Source organism: Apodemus sylvaticus, chromosome 1, assembly GCF_947179515.1.
Source record: "Apodemus sylvaticus chromosome 1, mApoSyl1.1, whole genome shotgun sequence".
NCBI classification, from domain to species: domain Eukaryota; kingdom Metazoa; phylum Chordata; class Mammalia; order Rodentia; family Muridae; genus Apodemus; species Apodemus sylvaticus.
Genome location: NC_067472.1, coordinates 205454659 through 205474328, shown reverse-complemented (window position 1 = coordinate 205474328; position 19670 = coordinate 205454659). Strand labels below are relative to the sequence as shown.

At 40.3% G+C, this 19670-nt stretch overlaps 1 pseudogene; it reads left to right on the top strand.

Annotated features, from left to right (window-relative positions):
* Positions 1 to 17013: 17013 nt before the first annotated feature.
* On the top strand, positions 17014 to 19037 carry LOC127672811 (uncharacterized; annotated as a pseudogene).
* Positions 19038 to 19670: the final 633 nt, after the last annotated feature.

Genomic DNA, 19670 nt, shown 5'->3' with positions numbered 1-19670 from the left:
ACATTCTAAAACCATGCCAACTTAGCTAAAGTTACATAATGTTAGGATTCAAACGATAATTTAGATATTACCTAATTATTCTTTATGTAAAGAAGAGACTCAAAAAGAGACTCAAAGTCGTCAAAAAGAGACTCAATAGAGTATAACAACATTTCCTTTTTAAGTCCAGATGTATTTCAAGAATAGACGAGCCAGAGAAATTCAGAAGAAGGGTCAACAACTGCTTGGGAAGACTGGAAGTGGACTTCACTATAGGCCTCCCTACCCCAAAGGTGGTAAAGTTCCTGTTTCTGGTACCAGTAGTGGTTCTGTGCACCAGAGACATTTGGATATCAGCTCTCCTCCTCAGTTTAGGCCATCGAGGAAATACCCCCATCAGGAATCCAGCTTCTCCCTCATTGGTCAGTCCTTGGAACAAGTGTGTTTCAGCAAAAGCCACATTATTGAGGAGCATCAGAAGCAGACATGTAGAGAACTTCCCAGGAAAACAGGGCACCTATCTAGTGATAGGTCTGGCCATTCCAATGTTCCTTGCTGACTTGATGTGTCAGCCAATCCAGATTCTCTCTATGAGAGACCCTCGAGTTCAAACTTTCCTCCTTGACTCAGACCTTCAAATATTACCCAAATGCCAGAATCCACCTTCTCCCTCTGTCATGTACCATCAGGTATGAACCCTATTCCTGAACCTAGCCCCTTTAGTAATTCCCTAGACCAGATGGCCATCTTCTTCAAAACTGATGAAGCCTGTGAGATCTACCTAAAGAATACAAGGTCTAGGAAGCAAAGGAAGCAGAGGAAAAGGAGTATGGTATAAATGAAGATACAAGGCCAGGATACCTGTGCTTGACTCCTACTCAAAATTGCCATGTCTTTCTGCTAATCTCTGCCTTTGAGGATATCTTGTCCCAGGGACAGTTTGTTCTTAGTTCTCACTTTCCACGAATCCAAAGCCCATGTGTCCAGACTCAGAACCCATATTTTCCACATGGGAAGGAACATCGCAACTTTTCTCCTCCTAGCTCAAGTATGGTCTCAGACACAGAATCAATCTCCATTGCTCAGACCTATGAAAGTCCCTCTCTGTCTCTCTGTCTCTCTGACTCTCTGTCTCTCTGACTCTCCGTCTCTCTCTCTCTCTCTCTCTCTCTCTCTCTCTCTCTCTCTCTCTCTCTCTCTCTCTCTTTCTCTCTTGGTTTTATAAGAGAGGGTTTCTCTGTGCAGCCCTGGCTGTCCTGGAAATCACTCATTAGACAGCGTGGCCTCGAACTCAGAAATCCACCTGCCTCTGCTTCCCAAGTGCTGGGATTAAAGACGTGCAGCACTTCTGCCCTTAATGAAAGTCTCTGATGTGAAGCCCTGTTATATATCCAAGCTGCCCAAGGCCCAAAAGGAGGTAGCATTTTAGGTTAACCACCAGTTTCCTTTTTTATTTTTAATTGAATTTATTCTTATTGGTTGCTGAATGAGAGGCACTGGATTACAATTGGGCTAGCCAGTTCCCCAGGAGTATAACAATGATTATAGCATAGTTTGCCAGGTTCCTATTTACAAACATAACAGAGTATCATTAATAGTTTCAGGGATTGGTTCTTGGCCATACAATGGTTTACAATTTGTGCTGACAATTGATTGGCCATTGCCTCAATTTCTCCTTCATCTTTGGCTAGGCAGTGTTTCCCATTAATGAATATATCCATCTTATGTTCTGAACACTACCTCCCCCTCAACTCCTCCTCACAGTCCCTCTTCTATACCCTTTCTCTCATAGGGTTCCCCCATGTGTCTACCTCGAAGCAAATGCATCAAGTCTCTGCAGGATTAGGTGCATCCTATCCTGCTGAGGCCAGCCAATAACTTCCTTTCTAGTTATTGGGGGACCCACATGAAGTCTGAGGTGTACATATGCTACATATATTATGAGGGCCTAAGTTCAAACCCTGTGTGTGTGTGTGTGTGTGTGTGTGTGTGTGGTCTTTTGGTTAGCCTTGGAGTCTCTGAGAGCTCCCAAGAGGGCTCGTCCCCCTCTTTGACATACTTCTCCAGCATCCACTGTGCTGATTTTATTGGTGTGTGCCAAATGAGTTTGTTACTCTGTTTCTTTTCATAATGAATGTGCAGTTTATTTTTTCTTTAAATAAAAGTGCTTTCTTGAGTACAGTTTGATTTTTCTCCTTTATTTGAGACAGGTTTTTTTTTTGTAACAGCCATGGTAGTCCTCTGACTTACTCTATAGTCAAGGCTGGTCTGGAACTCACAGAGATCTACCAGCTTTGGTGTCCCAAGTGTTGGGTTTAAGGAGTGCATCACCATATCTTACTTGAATTTTACTTAATGTGACCTCTTCCATTACATACTATTGCAAAATATCAAAACTCTAAGCATTCTGGGACTAGAGCTGGATTTAACTGAGGGTTACTTATTGTGGGGATGCAGTGATGTCTCAGTGATTCAGAGCAATAGTTGCTTTATCAGGAAGCCTGGTTTATTTCACCGCCTCCTCTAGGTGGCTCAGAACCATCGATTGGGAGTAGTATTTCTTTGGAGTCTTAGTCTTCCTTCTGTCTGTAGATTTCCAGGCATGCTTACTTATTACTGACACATATGCATGTAAACACCTACATTTACAACAAAAGAAAAGATTGCTTGTTGATCTTGACTCTTGGAATTTGGTTCCTAATTGGTCTGGAATCCCATATATGCTATAACTCCAGATGCAGGGGCTCTGAATCCCTTTTTGAGGCACACGGACCCCCACACATGAGACATGCACACTCACAGAAAACTGAATAAAATGCAAATGAACTTGTAGAAAATGAATTAAGTTGGGTGTGGTAGGGCTCACTTTTGTTGTTGTTGTTTTTTGAGACAGTTTTTCTCTGTGTAGCTCTGGCTGTCCTGGAACTCAGTCTTTAGACCAGACTGGCCTGGAACTGAGAAATCTGCCTGCCTCTGCCTTCCAAGTTTTAGGAATAAAGGAGTGCACCACCACCATCAGGCTGGAAAGGCTAACTTTTAATGCCAGGAATTATGATGGAAGGATTCTAATCTCCAGGGCAGCCTGTTTGTTGTTCCCAAAGCCTGTTTAGAAAAATTAATCCAGGAGTGGTGTTACATGCCTTTATCCTCAGTATTTGGAGGCAGAGTCAAACTCAAGTGAGTTTGAGACTATTCCAGAATAGCCAGTGATATGAAGGGTGATGATGTCACACAAAGTGAATATTCATTAGGTAGTATTAAATCAGATTTTAGGTAAAATAGTGTCAATTATTTTCTGAAAGGAATTTTTATAATTACTCTTGGCAGAACAGCTAGTACAATGACAGTTGTTTTGTTTTTCAATCACAAAGATTTATTCATCTTATTTTAATTTGGATTTTTTTTTGTTTTTTTTGAGACAGGGTTTCTCTGTGTAACACTGGCTATCCTGGCAATCAATCTCTAGACTAGGCTGGCCTTGAATTAAGAAATCTCTCTGCTTCTGGCTCCCAAGTGCTGGGATTGAAGTCACGTGCCACCACCTCCTGGCATTATTTTTGATTTCTTAACATAGGGCCTTTGTATGTAGTTCTAACTCTCCTGGAAGTGCTTATGTAAACAAGACTGCCTTCCACAAATGGAGATCCTCATCCATTTGCCTTGCAGGTAGTGGGATTAAAAGGCTATGTTATGATGCCCAGCCTTACTTTATTTTTACATGTTGTACTGGATGGGTTAGTGTGTGAACTTGACACATCCTTTCACAGAGAAAGTAGCTTCAGTTGGGGAAATGCCTACATGAGATTCAGCTGTGGGGTATTTTCTCAATTAGTGATCAAGGGAAGAGGGCTCCTTGTGGGTGGTACCATCGCTGGGCTGGTATTCTTGGGATCTACAAGAGAGCAGGCTGAGCAAGCTTGGGGAAGCAAGCCAATAAGTAACATGGCCCCACGGCCTCTGCATCAGCTCCTGTTTCTTGACCTACTTGAGTTCCATTCCTGACTTCCTTTGGTGAGCAACAGCAATGTGGAAGTTTAAGCAGAATAAATCCTTTCCTCCCTAACTTGCTTCTTGGTCATGATATCTGTGCAGGAATAGAAACGCTGACTAAGACACATGTAATGCCTCAATCCATGCATGGACATACCTGGTACTTGGCAGGACAGAGGAGTGTAGGATCGCACACGACAGTATTATAGGCAGTTGTGAGCCAATTTCTGTATGCCTGGGACTAAAGTCAGTTCCTCTACAAGATTGGCAACTGATGCTTAATTACTCTCATGAGTATTAAGCATAATAGTATTAAATCATATGTGTGTGAATCCTTGACATTTCTTCTAGATGTGTAATTTCCATATAAATAAAATGTTACCTTGTCTTACTTTTTGCTGTGACAGTGCATTCAAGCCACGTGGAACACACTATCACCTGGAACTCCATGTCCAGGTGCTTCTTTTCCTTCTTTTTGCCACCAAAGTTTACGTTGGGGAACCTTCTGTTTTATGGGGCTTACTTATGGTAACTGATCATCAGGCTTTGAAGCAAGACCTATACCATCTTAGCAGCCCTCTTTTCTTTTTCATTTTTTTGAGAGAGAGTTTGTCTGTCTAGCCCTGGCTGTCCTGGAACTCAGTCTGAAGACCAAGCTGGCCTCGAACTCAGAAATCCACCTGTCTCTGTCTCCCAAGTGCTGGGATTAAAGGCTTGAGCCATCACTACCTGGCCCCATGGCTTACTTAGAAATTATCAAACACTGAGTATAACAAATGTATCCTACTCTTTGTACCATGGTCAGTTCTAGTGCAGTTGGCTTTAAGGGAATCTACTGTGTTTGTGTGAGTGAGTGAGTGTGTGTGTGTGTGTGTGTGTGTGTGTGTGTGTGTGTGTGAGAGAGAGAGAGAGAGAGAGAGAGAGAGAGAGAGAGAGAGAGAGAGAGAGAGAGTTATTTATTCAAACGTCTATGCTGGGCAGTGGTTGGGGATGCCTTTAATCCCTGCACTTGGGACACTGAGGTGGGCAGATTTCTCCGTTTGAGGCCAGCCTGGTCTACAGAGTGAGTTCCAGGACAGCCAGGACTACACAGAGAAACCCTGTTTCAAAAATCCAAAACAACTACAACAAAAACAAAAAACAAAATCAAAAAGAAAACAAACAAAAAACAAATAAGGAGGAGCTATATCATAGGAAAGCCAACAAGAGCGAGTGGTAATAGGATAAATATCATTAAGCAAATGACACATGCTCTCCACTAATTCTGTAAGGGGAATAGCAGATATAGAGAAAGTAGTGGTGTTAACAGTAGGACTCTGAAGAATACCAGATACCGGAGAAGAAAATAAGAAAGCAGTATTACTCCTATTCCTTTTAGCACTATTTTTTCTTTTTATCTTTATAGTTTCTTCTTTTGGGCTTATTTATGATCTTAGTAGGACCTACAGAAAATGTCAAAGTCACAATTTTGGTAAAATGTCATCCATCCTGGCACACTCATTTAATCCCAGTCATTGGGAGGCAGAGGAAGGCAGATTTCTGAGTTGGAGGACAGCCTGGTCTGCAGAGTGAGTTCCAGGACAGCCATGGCTACACAGAAAAACCCTGTCACAAACAAACAAACAAACAAACAAACAAACAAACAAAAAAGTAATCCATAATCATATTCTTCCTTATAAAGCCAAAGTTTTCAAGTCCTTCCTTTAATCCAGCCTTCTCTAACATTTTTTCCAGACACTGGAATAGGATTACAGAGAAAACTAACAGAGGATGCTACTCCTGTCCAGGATCCAGACAGCGCAGCTTTGGCACAACTAAAACCCTGAAGAAACAATGTCCATTGCCATTATAACTAGAACTAGATAGGCCTGGACCTGTTGAAATCGTAGCTACTGTAATTAAATCTCTTTGGGGCTTCCAATAAACATTCCTTGTGGTCTCACATTTCCAAACAGCACAGAAAAAAATCTTCTGCACCACCCAACTATGACCATGGGATCTAGTCCTGCCATCTCAAGGACACATGTGAAAAGAACAAATGCTTAAATGGTCTCTAAGCACTGGATGTCTACATCCCACCTTTCAGATAAAACCTTCACATGACCAAGGATTTGTGGAGCAGGACTCTTTTCCATCATACTCAAGTGAACCTCCAAGGGGTAATAGCTTAGTTAAGTGCCTAAACTGGGAGCTGACAAAGATCCAAACAAGATCAAGCCTCCTGGTGTAAGGAGGGTGGCTTTGAGAATTGATAGAAAACACCTGCTATCCAGTAAGGGCAAAGACTACACTTCAGGTTAATTTAGATGGCTCATAGGGATCCTGAGATGCCTTCATCATTAGTATCACAATCATTAGAAGGCTCAGGATCTGTGTCCACTTGGCGAAACAATCTTTTCAGTAGTCATTGATCTCCAGTTCCTTTATTTGAAAAACCACAAACAGGATCTCATTCCCGTATTAAAATAGGGTTGGGACCATTCCAAAGTATTAGTTAAAGGATCTCAACATTTAACCATGGTATATGATCTGGAAGTGTCTGGATCCCAGCGGTGATCTACTGCAGACTGACCTTTAGCATCAGTTTACAAAAGTTTAAAACAAATAATGCAAAAGCGAGATGTGCTTTTGGTGACCTTGGAGGTTAAAACTCCCCCTTTTTTGTTTTCTAACGCTAATTTTTCAGATACATTCAACAATTCCTAGTCTCATTGGATCATGAGGAATTTCAGTTTTATTTTCAATTCCAAATTCCTTGCAAAATTGTTCAAAGCTTTTTCCAGTATAAGCAGGCCCATTATCTGTCTTGCCAACTTTAGGCAGTCCCTTAGCAGTGAAAGCCTGTAAACAATGAACAATAACATTTCTAGAAGATTCTCCTCTTAAAGCAGTTGCAACTAGAAATCCTGAAAAGCTGTCAATAGTCATATGTGCTAAGAGAAAAACTCATATAGTTAAATCCCTCAACAAGGAAATGGAAAGAGCTTACATTAGCAGCTTGACAGAACATTTGAAAGCTGTACAACCAAATGAAACAAATACATCCAAGAGGAATACACAGCAGGGAATAAACAAATTCAAGGCCAAAATATACCAAATAGAAACAAAAAGAATTATACAAAGAATCAACAAAACCAGGAGTTGGTTCTTTGAGAAAATGAACAAGATAGATAAACACTTAGCAGACTAACCAGAAGGAATATAGGAACCACACAAATTAATAAAATCGTTAATGAAAAGGGAGATATAACAGCAGAAACAGCAGAGATTCCAAAAATCATCAGATCCTACAAAAAAAGCTTATACTCAACAAAATTGGAAAATCTGGATGAAATGGACAATTTTGTAGACACATGCCAGGTGCCAATGTTAAAACATGATCAGACAAACCATCAAAATAATCCCATAACACCGGAGGAAATAGAGTCAGTTATTAACAGTCTTCCAAAAACACCACCATCACCACCACCACCACCACCACCACCACCACCAAAAACAACAACAACAACAAAAGCACAGGACCAGATGTGTTTGTGGGGAATTCTATCAGATCTTCAAAGAAGACCTACTACAGATACTTTTCAAACTATTCCACGAATCAGAAACCTGAGGTATACTTCACAATTCATTATATGAAGCCATAGTAATGCTTATACACAAACGAAACAAAGACCAAACCATGAAAGAGAACTCCAGACCAATTTCCCTTAAGAACATTGATGCAAAACTACTCAATAAAATTCTTGCTGACCGAATCCAAGAACACATCAAAACAGTAATTCACCAGGATCAAATAGGCTTCATCCCAGCGATGCAGGGGTGGTTCAATATATGGAAATCTTTCAATGTAATCCACTACATAAACCAACTCTCATGTGTGTGTGTGTGTGTGTGTGTGTGTGTGAGAGAGAGAGAGAGAGAGAGAGAGAGAGAGAGAGAGAGAAAGAGAGAGAGAGAAAGAGAGAGAGAGTGAGAGAGAGAGAGACACACACACACACAGAGAGAGAGAGAGAGAGAGAGAGAGAGAGAGAGAGAGAGAGAGAGAGAGAAGAGAGAGTTATTTATTTAAACTTATCTGCTTGGCAGTGGTTGGGGATGCCTTTAATCCCTGCACTTGGGACATTGAGGTGGGCAGATTTCTCCATTTGAGGCCGGCCTGGTGTACAGAGTGAGTTCTAGGACAGCCAGGGCTACACAGAGAAACCCTGTTTCAAAAACCCAAAACAACAACAACAAAAACAAAAAACAAAACCAAAAAGAAAACAAAAACAAAAAAACAAATCAGGAAAGCTATATCATAGGAAAGCCAACAAGAGCAAGTGGTAATAGGATAAATATCATTAAGCAAATGACACATGCTCTCCACTAATTCTTTTTTTTAAATTTATTGATATATTTATTTACATTTCAAATGATTTCCCCTTTTCTGGACCCCCACTCCCCGGAAGTCCCATCAGTCCCCTTCCCTCCCCCTGTTTTCCCACCCAACTCTTCCTACTTCCCTGTTCTGATTTTGCTCTATACTGCTTCACTCAGTCTTTTTAGAACAAGGGACCACTCCTCCGTTCTTCTTGTACCTCATTTGATGTGTGGATTATGTTTTGGGTATTCCAGTTTTCTAGGTTAATATCCACTTATTAGTGAGGGCATACCATGATTTACCTTTTGAGTCTGGGTTACCTCACTTACTATGATGTTCTCTAGCTCCATCCATTTGCCTAAGAATTTCATGAATTCATTGTTTCTAATGGCTGAATAGTACTCCATTGTGTAGATATACCACATTTTTTGCATCCACTCTTCTGTTGAGGGATACCTGGGTTCTTTCCAGCATCTGGCAATTATAAATAGGGCTGCTATGAACATAGTAGAGCATGTATCATTATTACATGGTGGGGAATCCTCTGGGTATATAGAGGGGTTGTTTCAAAGTAACTGTAAATATTCATTCTTCATTGTTAGATCATATTCTCATGAAATAAAAGGAGCAACAGTTCCTGAAAATTATTTTATTAAGTTATATTATCCATTTACATTCCAGTCACTATGGCATATGTCACACTGACCTATAGTTCTTCACCCAACACATTAGATAAAGTTTTCTCCTAATATGTTTTAACTTTTTTTTACATTTATTACGATAGTATCACATATTATAACTGAATAAGAGATTAACTAATTAAGAAAGAAAACAATCAGGATAAAGTGTCCTTGCTGTTTTTGTTTACAGGGAGGAGTCAGAAAATGGAGCAAATTAAGATGACTAGGGAAACTTTCTAAAACCATGCCAACTTAGCTAAAGTTATGTAATATTAAGATTCAAACACTAATTTAGATATTACCTAATTATTCTATAAGTAAATAAGAAACTCAAAAAGTTATTGAGTATAACAACTTATACGTGAAATATACAGCACTTTGTTTTCTCAGAAAGAAATAGGGCAGCTCTTAGGCATTTTCTTTGTGCAGTGACTAGAAAATCTTGATATGACTAGGAAGCTTAGCTTTACCATTAAGATGCTGAGAGCTACCATATAACAGTTTAATAGAGAGGTAATATTTCATGTTTCAGAAGGGAGCAATAATTCTATTTTGGCTTTTATACTAAATGCTATGTATATTTAGGGTGACAATTGAAGCATATTACGTGAAGGTCATTAAGATTTAATGACCATCATTACAGTCTCTTGCAATGCACACACAACTGTATAATGCATTGTGGAATGAAAACAGAGTTGATTAGTTGGATTTTACATACTCACGCAGGGAAAACTTAAAAAATAACTTTCAAATGCAATCATTCTAAATGTACTATGCTGATGTACTAAAATCAAAGTATTCCACAGAACTGAAGCACATGACTAACACCGTGCTTTGTTCTAGGAGAAAGCTGACCAGTTCTCAGGGACAGCTAAGCCTACACCATTTATCCTATTGACCATGGCTTATATAAAAACATCAGGTTCCCAGTAAAGAACCAAGTCTAGGAATGTCAGTAAATCTTTTGAGCGTTTTACATCTTTAAAACCATGCTAAGTCTACACTCCTATCTTAAAATCTCAAGCTGATATCAGATAGAGTGAAGTTCCTGGCTATGATAGAAAATAGAAAGGTCTCCAAGCATCATATTCTCTCCAGCTCCAGGAAAGCATCATGTGAGAAATGGAGAAGTAGCCAAAGAGGAAAGCTGGAAACATTCAGCTGTGATGTGATGCACTGTACAAGGTATTTAAAGTTCAGGAGTGTAGTGAACCATCAGGCTTTTCATAATGCTGGGAGCCATCTGTTTAATATGTTCAAAGATAAAAGCAGCAATGATTGTGATGGTAACCATAGTCCCATCTTTTGACAATATATCTGTAATCTGAGCATCCTTCAACTCAGGGACCTTCGGTCTCTTGATCTTACAGATGTGGTGGTCAGTAAGAAGGCCAAACAAGGAAAGAGAACTTCAGACCAATCTCCCTCATGAACATTGATGCAAAAATACTGAACAAAATCCTGGCCAACCGAATCCAAGCATGCGTCAGAACTGTAATTCACCACAATCAGGTAGGCTTCATCCAGGGGATGCATGGATGGTTCAATGTACAGAAATCTGTCAATATAATTCACTACATAAACAAATTAAAGGAAAAAATACCCACATGGTCAATTCATTAGATGCTGAAAAGCTTTTGACAAAATTCAGCATCCCTTCATGATAAAAGTCTTCGAGAGATTGGGAATCCAAGGCCCATACCTAAACACAGTGAAAGAAATATTCTGCAAACTGGTAGGCAACATCAAACTAAATGGAGAGAAACTTGAGTCAATCCCCCTAAAATCAGGGACCAAACAAGGCTGCCCACTCTCTCTCTCTCTATTCAATATAGTACTTGAAGTCCTAGACAGAGCAATCAGGCAGCAAAAAGAGGTCAAAGGAATACATATTGGAAAGGAAGAAGTCAAACTATCACTATGTGCAGATGAAAGCTTTAATGACCCCAAGCTTTCCAACAAAGAATTCCTAAAGCTGATAAAAAAAAAACTTCAGCAAAGTTGTTGGATATAAAATTAACTCAAGCAAATCATTAGGCTTCTTCTACTGAAAGGATAAACAAGAAGAGAAAGAATTTATGGAAATGACATCTTTCAAAATAGTTCAAAGTAATATTTCATACCTAGGTGTGACCCTGCGAAGAAAGTGAAGGGTCTATATGACAAGAACTTTAAGCCTCTAAAAAAAGAAATCGAAGAAATACTCAGAAGATGGAAAGATCTGCAATGCTCACAGATTCGCAGGATCAATATAGTAAAAATGGCCATCTTGCTGAAAGCATTTGACAGATTCAGTGCAATCCCCATCAATGCAATCAGAATTCCAAATCAATTTTTCATAGATCTAGAAAGAGGAATTCTTAAATTCATCTGGAATAACAACAACAACAACAACAAAAACAGGATAGCAATAACTATTCCCCACAACAAAAGATATTGCAGGGGAATCACCATCCCTGACCTCCAACTCTACTACAGAGGATAGTTATAAAAACTGTTTAGTATTAGTATGCAGACAGGCAGGAAGAGCAATGGAATAGGATTAAGGACCGAGCAAATAACCCACACATGTACATTCACTTGATATTTGACAAAGGAGCTAAAATCATCCAGTGGAAAAAAGCCAGCATTTTAAACAAATGGGCTAGATCCACTGGAGGTTTGCATGCAGAAAAATGCAAATTGACCCATTCTTATCTCCTTGTACAACGTTCAAGTCCAAGTGGGTCAAAGATCAATACATAAAATCAGACACACTGAAGCTTATAGAGCAGAAAGTGGGGACAAAACTTGAACACACGGGCACAGGGGAACAGTTTCTGAACAGAAAACCAATAGCTTATACTCTAAGAACAAGAATCGACAAATGGGAGCTCATAAAACGGCAAAGCTTCTGTAAGGCAAAGAATAAAGTCAATAGGACAAAACTTCAACCAACACATTGGGAAAAGATCTTTATTAACCATAACATATACAAAAACGCAAGAAGTTAGTCTCCAGATAATCAAACAACCCTATTTAGGTTACAGAACTTAACGGGGAATACTCAACTGAGGAAACTCCAATGGCTCTAAAGCACCTAAAGAAATATTCAGTATCCTTAGTTATCAGGGAAATGCATATCAAAACAACACTGAGATTCCACCTTACACCAGTCAGAATGGCTAAGATGACAAACTCAGGGGACAGCAGTAGCTGGAGAGGATGCAGGGAAAGAGGAACACTTCTCCATTGTTGGTGGAATTGCAAGCTGGTAAAACCACTCTGGAAATCAGTCTGGCAATTCCTTAGAAAATTAGACATAGTACTACTTGTGGACCCAGCTATACCACTCAGAATGTGCTCTTTATGTAATAAGGACACATGCTCCACTATGTTCATAGCTGTCTTATTTATAATAGCCAGAAGCTGGAAAGAACCCAGATGTCCCTCAACAGAGAAATGGATACAGGAATTGTGGTATATATACACAATGGATTAGTATTCAGCTATCAAAAACAATGAATTCATGAAATTCTTAGGCAAATGTATGGAACTAGAAAGTGTCATCTTGAACGAGGTAACCCAGTCACAAAAGAACGTACATGATATTCATTCACAAATAAGCAGATGCTAGTCCAAAAGCTTAAAATAAACAATTTATAATTCACCCAGCACAGGAAGCTCAAGAAGAAGGAGGACTTAAGTGAGGGTGCTATGGTTCCTCTGAGAAAGGGAACAAAATCGTCACAGGAGCAACATGGCAGGCAATATGTGGAGCAGAGTCTGAAGTAAAGGCCACCCAGCAAGTGCCCAGGAGGGGATTCATCCTATAGACAGTCACCAAACACTGACACTATGAAGAGAAGTTTGTACCAAAAGAAGCATGCCATGGCTCTCTCCATAGGGCCCCACCTAAGCCTTACAAATACAGAGGCAGAAACTAGCACCCAACTATTGGAATAATCTTGGTGTCCCCATCAGAGGATCTGGAGGGTTGCCCGGAGGAGCTGAAAGAGTATATAGCCCCATGGGAAGAACAATGACTTCGGACACCCAGGCACCCCAAGACTCCCAGGGACTGACCATCCACGAAGGTGTGTACATAGTTCCAGCCAAAAATGTGGCAGAGCAATGCCTTGTTGGGCATCAGTGGGAGGAGTGGTCTTTGGTCAGGTAAAGACCCAATAGAGGCTCAACAAAGGAAAATGTACAGGGGAGGGAGTTGGGGGGGTAGGTGGGAGTGTGTTGGGTAAAGGGGCATATACAAGGAGGCAGGAGCTGGGAGGAGGGGTGGGGAATTATTGGGGAGGGGGACTTTTGGGAGGGGGGAAATTGGGAAAGGTTTTACCATTGGCAATGTAAGTGAAGAAGATACTCAATAAAAAAAGATAAAAAAAAAAAAAGAAAAAGCAAGATAGTAATCTTCTTTTAATAAATCCAAAAGAAGATAACCACTCAAACATAAAAATTACATCAAAAATAACAGGGAGCAACAATCACTATACCTTAATATCTCTTAACCTCAATGGACACAATTTACCAATAAAAAGACATAGACTAAAAGTCTGGCTATGCAAACAGGACACAGCACTTTGCTGCATACATGAAACGCATATCGTTATCAAAAACAAACACTACCTCAGAGAAAAAGGCTGGAAAACAAATTTCCAAGCAAATGTTTCCAGGACAAAAGGCGTGGCAGCAATTCTAATATCAGATAAAATTGACTTTCATCCAAAAGTTATTTAAAAAGACACAGGACACTTCATATACATCAAAGGAATAATCTACCAAGAAGAACTCTCATTCTGAGCATCTATGCTCTAATTGCAAGGGCACCCACATTCATAAAAGAAACTTTAGTAAAGCTCAAAACACACAGTTATAAAGATCAGAAATTTCAGGCCCATACCTAAACAGTAAAAGCAAACCAGTAGCCAACATCAAACTAAATGGTGAGAAAATTGAAGCAATCGCACTAATATCAAGTACTAGACAAGCCTGCCCTCTCTCTCCATATTTATTCAGTATATTACTTGAAGTTCTAAGTAAAGCAATTAGAAAACACAATTCGGTAAGAGGGATACAAATTGGACAGGAAAAAATCAAACTACCACTATTTGCAGATGATATGATAGTATAATTAAGTGACCCCCAAAACTCCACCAGAGATCTCCTACAGCTGATAAACAACTTCAGCAAAGTGGCTGGATATAAAATTAACTCAAACAAATCTTATGCTCCAAGGATAAACAGGCTGAGAAAGAAATTAGTGAAATGACACCTTTCACAGTAGTCACAAATAATATTTCATACCTTGTTGTGACTCTAATCAAACATGTGAAAGATCTGTATGACAAGAACTTCATGTTTCGGAAGAAAGAAATCAAAGGAGACCTCAGAAGATGGAAAGATCTCCCATGCTCCTGGATAGGCAAGATTGATATAGTAAAAATGGACACAATGCAAGAGCAATCTACAGATTCAATGCAATGCCCATCAAAATTCCAACTGAATTATTCATAAAGTTTGATAGAGCAATTCTCAAATTCATCTGGAATAGCATAAAACCCAGAATAGCAAAACTATTATCGACAATAAAAGAACTGGGGGAAGCACTATCCCTGACCTCAATCAGTACTACAGTGCAACAATGCTAAAAATCATCTTGTATTGGTACAGTGACAAGCAGGTAGAATGTGTGGAGAGAAGGTTTATGGGACATATGGGGAGGAGGAATCTGGGAAAGGGGAAATCTTTTGGAATGTAAACAAAGAATATAGAAAATAAAAAATATATATATATAAAAGAAAAAGGCACTCATAGAAAACAGGAGATACAATGCTTAAAGCCAGGCATGATGGCATGTCCTTGCAATCCTAGCACTCAGGAGACTGCAATAGAATATCTGAGGGTTCAAGGCCAGCCTGGGCTTTCAATGTAAGACACCGTTTCAAAAAAAAAAAGCGATTTATTTGTTTCCTCTTTAAGTGCTTCTACCTGTTGACCTGTGTTTTCCTGTATTTCTTTCAGTGAGTCATTTATATCCTCCTTAAAGCACTTTATTATCAATATGAAATAGGATTTTAGGTCAGCTTCCTGATTTTGAAGGTATTTCAGGGTTTGTTGTTGTGGAAGAACTGGGTTCTGATAATGCCCACATATACTGGCTTCTATTGCTTATGGTCTTGTACCTGACCACATTTCCAAAGGTATGGCTCCAGACTGAATGTGGCCGCAGGGTGGGAATGTCTGCTGGACCTGAGGGGATGAGAGAGGAGCCTATCGGAAGGCCAAGGTGAAGATTCACTTGAGGCCAAGTCCTTGGATTAGAGTTTCAATACCAGGGTCAGTCTTTGGTAGATGTAAGAGCCTCATGATTTGTCTAATTTGACCATGAGTGCTCTAGTGTAGATTAGAGTGGGATGAGGTCACTTGATGTTTTCTCTTCTATGGCTCTTCAATTTTTGGTTGGGGTCAGAGAGTCAAGAAGAATGGAAGAGGATCTGTGATTTTTTTGTTGTTGTTTTTCTGAGAGAAGGTTTCTCGGTGTGGCCCTGGCTGTCATGGACCTCACAGTGTAGTACAGGCTGGTCTTGAACTCAGAAAACCTCCTCCCTCTGTCTCCCAAGTGCTGGGATTAAAGGTGTGTACCACCACTGTCCGACTGTGACTCTTTAAAATGTTAAATTATTTATTTGCACCCCCTTACCCCACATGCACAATCCCCACAGCCATCTCCCATCCCCCAGCCCCTTCTTTTCCGAGTGGGTGAGAAGTCTCACCCAATCAGGCACTTCAAGTCTCTGTAAGGCTAAGCATTTGTTCTTCCACTGACACAATACAAGGCAGTGCAGCTAGAAGTAGATAGCCCATATACATGCAACAGTTTTTGAGATAGCTCCTGCTCCAGTTGCTCCAGAACCTGTGAAGATCAGCCTGAACATCTGCTACATAAGTTCAAGGAAGGCTAGGTCCAATTTATGCATGCTCTTTGGATGGTGGTTCAGTTCCTGAGAATCCCAAGGGTCCTGTGAAGCTTTCTTCACATCTACTGAGGATTAAATTTACCGCAAAATTGAAAGCAAATTTAACTAAATAGGTTCTTGTAAGACTTTATCTAGGTGAGAATTTATCTATGATTGTGTGAGATCAACCTCAATATTTTCTGAAAAGAAAAAAAAGAAAAATTACAAAGTAGACTGAAAGAAATACTATGTCTCTGAGAGTCTTTTAGTTAGGTTGGCTAAGGGTTTGCCAACCTGGTTGAGCTCTTGGTTTTGTTGATTTTTTTTTTTAATTTTTCCTCTTTCTTCCTTTTCTTTTTTTAGAAAAGATTTATTTATTTTATGTATATGAGTACACTGTAGCTGTCTTCGGACACCAGAAGAGGGAATCAGATTCCTTTACAGATGGTCATGAGCCACCATGTGGTTCCTTGGATTGAACTCAGGACCTTTGGAAGAGGTCTTAAACACTCAGTCATCTCTCCAGCCCTTCCACTTTCTAATTGCTTGATTTCAGCCCACATCCAGGTCCTCCATCAAAGAGTTCTTCACCCCTCCTCACCTTTGACTCTGAAAAAGTGCTCTCCACCTTATGCTCCCCTCACCCACTCACCCACCTACTCCCACTTCAATCCCTCCAGGGTTCTAGGACTTTTAAACTTTGGGGGAGGACATTCAATTGCTAGCCTCCCTAGGCTGACAGACTCATATTACCACATGAGCTATTTGCAAGCTTATTGCAATGTTGAGAATACTTAAGAAGCATGGGAGGCACTGGCAGGTGGTCAGAAAGAGTGTGGCCCCTGAATAATCCCTGCTCTATAATAAGTCCAAAGCTTGTGATGGGTAGGCATGATGGGTGGTCTCTGGAACTTTTCTGATATTTTTACCTTTTTCCATGTTCTCCTCTAAGAACATACTCCAATAAGATCAGAACCCATCTAAGTCCCAAGGTCTGTCCTTGCATTTAAGATTCCAAATGTCTTCAAATGCACCCACACAAACCAGTTCCCAAATGCCTCAAGAGCTTGCAAGGAATCTGCCTTTCCAAGTGAGTCCCCTAGAGACTCCAACTTGTCCAATGCAATCAAGTCATTCAGTCCCTGAAAGAGACCTCTGTCGACAAGATTCCCAAGGTCCATCAAGAAGATCAATTATCCAAATGCAGCCAGGTCCTGTAATGGGCCCAGGTTTTCCAATTCTCTATGAGTTGACAGTCACCCTGATACCTACACTACAGAACAATTTAATGAAGAAAGTTTCAGATCAATTTCCCTTATGAACATTGATGCAAAAATACACCGCAATATACTAAGTCCCCCAATCAAAGAACACATCAAAGAAATCATACACTATGATCAAGTAGTCTTCATCCACCAGATACAGGGAGCTGCTTCTAAATATCAAAATCCACCAAGGCAAACCACCACATCAACAAACTGAAAGAAAAACAAATCACATGATTGTTCTAGTAGATACTGAAATAGATTTTGACAGGAAAAATCCAATATTCGTTCCTTTAAAAGTCTTCTAGAGATCAATGACAAAAGATGCATAGCTGAAGTATGGGGTTTTTAATTTTTTTGTTTGTTGTTTTGAAACAGTATTTTTCTCAGTGCCACTGGCTGTCCTGGAATTCACTCTGTAGGCCAGATTGGCCTCGAACTCAGAAATCCACCTGTCTCTGCCTCTAAGTGCCCTTGAAAGAGACCTCCATCAGCAAGAGTCCCAAGGTCCATCAAGAAGATCAAGTATCCAAATGCAACGAGGTCCTGTAATGGGTCCAGGTTTACCAATTCTGAGAAGCCTCTTAGTGCATCCACATCATCAGATACCTTCAAGATCCTCAGTGAGATCTAATTTCCAGGTTCCTGTGGGACCTATGGTACTGTCACCTAATTATGGTTACCGACAAAAGAGACTCTGGGCTCCAAGGAACCATCAGAAAATACTCACTGTATACACCAGGGAGCAAAAGAACCTGCTGTAAACATATTTGGCTAAGTGCACATACGCAAAACAGGAGGAGCAGGGGAGGGGGGGACTGGCATTGTTGATTGGTTTGACAGCACATGAGATCCAGGTATGCCTCTCTTCGCTGTCTCTGACAGCCAAAATATCCAGTCCCCCCTCCCCCTATCAGACTCCTGAGCTCTGTGCTCTTTAATGTTAGGGACAGTTGTGGAAGTTGAATATACATGCATCAAGAGCTGGACCTCACATTCTGCTTCAACCCAGGTAGGAATATGGATGAATATTATTATCCTGTAGGGTCTCAGAGACCTAGACCTCAGAGCTCATAGTACAATACAGGACACACTAACTGAATCTTCTCTAGGCTTTTGGTGTCAGGTCATATTCATTCTATCTTACTACAATCCCTTAGGGATCTAGACCTTCAGACTTCTCTGTTGTGGACTCATGCAGTATTGCTGCAGAAATTCCTTTCAATCCAGAAGCTTCACCTAGTGACAAGTTGGGGGCACACAGGTATTCCTTTGATGTCTCCTTTGTTTTTCAGATCTGGTTCAAGAACACCCGGGCTAAGTCCAAGTGGAAGAATCTCAAGAATATCCCAGCAGCACCTCCAGAAAGAAATGGAAGCTCTGAAGCTGTTTCTGAGCCAACCCATCTTCCTGGTTCCTTACCTGTAATTGCTTCTGCCAATGAAGAATCCATGGGTTCAGGCACATTTGGTGAGGATTCCATTTCCAACCTCAACTGCAGCCAGGGATGGTCAAGCTCAACTTCAACCATCGTGATCAAGCCTGTGATGGTGCCAGGTGTAGTCAGCAGGAATACCTGCTTGATGACCATGCCCCTGTTAGGGCTGGTGACTCTAGTCAATCAGTAGCAGTTGAAGTCCAGACTGGCATAGCAGGATCTGGAGCTTCAGTAGCCATGGTAGCATCCACTCAAGGTACAGAGGATGCTCAAGATTCAGGTCCATCTGCTGAGGGGCTCTGGCAGTGGATTCTTGAAGACTTTGAGGAGTTGGAGGATCGGTACAATTGTAGATACCACCACACCATTCCATAAAACACCTCTCTCCCCTTGATTCATTCAGGCCTTTATAGAAAGGAAGAGGTGTGTTAGTATATTTGAGAGGTGTGTTAGTATATTTGGGGAAATTAAGCAGTCCTATCTGTAGTAGTTTCATGTCACTAGTTTATATAATGGGATTGTTTAAAAAAAAACAAAGGAAACTATTCTCTCCATATTGTTGAATTATATGTTCTTTAAATGAAAGAAAAAAAACGTGTTGAAAAATAAAAATAATGTTTTTTCCAGTCTTTCTCCCTAAATATTTTTACATGTGAATGCCTGCAGTGCATGTATGCAACTGTCTTGTAGTTGGAGACTCAAAGTGTATAGTATCTCTTGGAGTGAAACTATAGAGTGGAGGTCTTACATGTGTGTTTGGAAATGGGCTCACATCTTCATCAAGATCCACTGCTGCTCCTAAGCAATGAGGTCTCATGGTCATTGTTAACTGTACAGCAATTTCAAGGACAGTTTAAGGTACACCAGGCCCTACCTGAAACAAAAGTATTGATAAGAAACTTTTCACTAGAAAATGCATTGGTCAAGTCTAGCTTAGTATGACGCTTTCTTGTCTTTGGCTTATACCAAGAGCAGTTGCTGGACCAGTGTCTTTGCAGAGGCCAAAGA